This window comes from Podarcis vaucheri (genome assembly GCF_965113315.1).
Source record: "Podarcis vaucheri genome assembly, chromosome: 6".
NCBI lineage: Eukaryota > Metazoa > Chordata > Lepidosauria > Squamata > Lacertidae > Podarcis > Podarcis vaucheri.
The window spans coordinates 57660071-57663558 of NC_138764.1; positions in this window are offsets into that span (position 1 = coordinate 57660071).

Below are 3488 nucleotides of genomic sequence, written 5' to 3' on the forward strand. Positions count from 1 at the left end.
TGTGAAATGTGTACTCTGTAGATTGTCTGATGTGTTTCACTGTGCAGATAAAAATCAGAAAATTGTTAATCGGATAAGTTCTTGCAGAAAACATTTCCAGTGCTTGTTGAAATACCAGCTACTATGAAATTCTACTTTTGGTCATGGGGGTGACTTGAGGGTGTTCATTTTCTATGCCTTTTCCCATTTCTTGCATTGACCTGAACATTTGCTCTGCCCTTTTTATTAAAGGCCTTATGCAATGTCAATATGCAATGAAGAAAACTGCCGAGCTGTGTTTTCTCAAGTTTGTAGTTGGTTATTCCAGGTGCATAGTTGATCTGTGTGGATATTAAAGCCATTTAAAATAAAAATGAATAGAAGGAGGACAAGTTCACAGCTCATGGCTCTGCCATCTTCCCTATGCATGTTCAGCAAAATATCTATGCACATTCAAATAGAGTGATCAGGAGCAAATCCATTGATCATGCTTACAGAGCCTAGATGTGTGTTCTCCTCCTCCTCCTCCTTCTTCTTTCTTCTTTCACTCATAGCCGAGCAAGATTGTCTTCCATGAACACGGTCTTAACAGTGAGTCCATAAGTGACTATGGAGGCCAATTCTGGATCCACACGTCCTTCCACAGTGGGGAAGTGTACTATGCACAGATTATTTATGCATTCCTTTTTATCATGTCCTTCCTCCAAGAACTACATGCTCCCCCTCCCTCACCTTCATTTGATCATCATAATAGGAGGTAGGAGACACTAGTCCAACGTCATCCAGTGAGCTTCATAGCTGAGTAGATATCTGACCCAGGTCTGCCTAGTCCTAGTCGAGTGCCCTAACCATGACACAACACTGGTTCTTATGCTGAGCAGATACATGAAGGGAGAGTCATCATATGGAATCTTATTTCCCCCACTTCATGCTTTACATGATCACAACATGTGTTAAGTCTTTCTTCTCTTACACCATGTTGCAATGGGGTAAACACTTTCCTAGGAGTAAGTCCCCATTGAACTCAATGGGATCTTACTTTGAGTAAACATGCATAGGATCGTGCTGTATAATCCAACCTTTTTTGTGTTAACCAAGATACTATTGCACTCCCCAAGGTGCCCTTGAAATGCTGTTAGGAAGCATCTTGTCTTCTCTGGCATTGGATATAGATGGGATCTGATTCTGAGTCTCCTGAAGTTGCGCATTGCATTACTTTAAAAGCTTTACATCAGTTTTAACTCCTGCCATATCAGCTGTTTTTGCAGAGGTTCAGTGTAGATTGCATTTGCCAACCACTTCTAGAAGCAAAAGTTATACCTGAGCAGTGTCTATAGCAGCACAGCAAGCAGAAAACTTTTCTTTTGTAGAGACAACACACTGTTTTTGTGGAGGGCAGGTTAGGGGCTATTCTGTTTTCAATAAAGAACTGTTTTGTCCCTATTTTGACATATTGTACGTCAGGAGAACAGGAAATAATCAGCTTTTCTGCTTAGAGCTAAGGCTTCACAGACTGTACATCCATCTTTATCAGGTAATTTCAAAGCACAGCATAGCAGGCTACAAAGAACACAGTATATTTTAAGAAAAATAAGGGCAATATCTTAATGAGGCCAACTAAAATGTCACACGACAGTGTGCAGGTTTTTAAGTTCTGTAGAACTCTTCATTAACCTAGATGGTAAACAAAGCAGGGAATGGGGGCTGATGTTAAGAGTATCACGAAAGGCAATTCAGAAATTCAACTACAGGCTAATCCCATTGAGTTAATGGCAGTAAATCTGCTTAAATCAAAGTGTTCTGTCTTGGTGGATTTCCGAGCAGTGGCCTAAAGACACAGTCCATTGGGACGTTGTACTGTATTTTGCAGCCTCAATGAAAAGAACAGAAACTATGGAGGAACACTCAGCCATGCAGCTCAGTGGGTGACCTTGTGCCTGTTACTGTCTCTCAGCCTAAGCTGCCTCAAGATGCTGTGAGGATAAAATGGGGAGGGAGAGAGCCATATACACTGCCCTTAGTTCATTGGAAGAAAGGTGGAATGTAAATGTAATTAATGAACATGAAGGTGATAATAACATCTGGACTTCTCCAACTTTGTGTCCTTCAGAAGATGTTGAACTGCAGCTAACATCACCCCTGACCATTAGCCATGCTAACTGGGACTGATGGGAGTTGTATTCCAATAACTTCTGGAGAATCACACCCCTGCTTTACATACATGAATTTTTTAAAAATCTTCTGGGTTGTAATTGCAAGGGGTTGCTATTATTTAAGCATGCTGAAGCACCTTTGTGTCCTTGATCCCACTGTCAAAAATCTTATAAAAGCATGCAGATATATAACTGCAGGGTCCGATAACAATTGAACAACTTGCTTAACAGCCAGTCTTTTCAGACTTCTTAATGTATTCATCGAAATGGCATCTCAGGTCTCACTATCTCTGTTCCTCCTCCTCCCTGAATTGCTAGGTTTTCCCTGGCAAAATAAGTGTCCTGTTCTCTACAGACCAAATGCCACCTGTGTAGTTCGGAGAATGCTGGCATTTGGAGACAGGCACTGCCCAAGAGAACATAACCGACCGGGGGGCTTTTTAAAGAGAATGAGCCTAAAAGCTGAAAATAGGCAGGGCCTCGTGACAATGTCAGTGGGCGGACTTGTTTGGGTGGGACTGGCACGTTCAAGAAGCTGAGAAAATCTGTGGGTGTGAGCTGTGTGCTGGGTCAGAGGCCTGTTTCTGAAAGCTGAGAGGAAGTGGTGTGAAAGAGAAATACATGCTTGTATACAAGGCAGGAATACATTGCAACCAATATGTTGCAGTTTACATGTATGCCCATAGAAAGAAGACACTGAAGCCAACTACTAAAGCAACAGCAACATAGGGCATGCCTAGTAGCCAAACCCCATGATTTTTTGGTATAACTGCAGGCTCCTTATTTTCAAGGCCACTTCTGAGCCCGCCCCCCAGCTTTTGGGAACAGCTTTTCAGCAAGCTGCAGTAAGAAGGGGGTGCTGGGCTTGGAAGGTACACATATAGAAGTTTCCATGCTGCCCTTTGAACCAAGGAACATAGGAAGCTGCCTTAACCTACATCAGACCTTTGGTCCATCTAGCTCATGATGGCTTATGCTGATCACTGCTTTCCAGTGGCCTTTTTCAACCCCACCTTGAAATGCTGGGGACTGAATATGAGATTATTGATCTATTTATTTGTTTGGCTGCATAAAGTGTTATTAGCGAGGATGCCTCTTTGTGTTTCTTATAGTATTCCACCCTAAAATGATGCTGCTTCTGAAAAGGATGATGTCATATATTGTGGATAGGATTTGCAGGAGGGCAGGTGCCCAATCCCAGTGAAATTCAGTGAGAGATGGAGACCTTCATGGAAGATGCCAGCAATTTAAGGGTCTGTTCCCCCACAAGCAGCAGATGAAATGGCAAACCTTTGTCTAAACTGTATCAATATAAACTGTGTGTGTGCTTGTTTATGTGTCACACAACTGGAAACT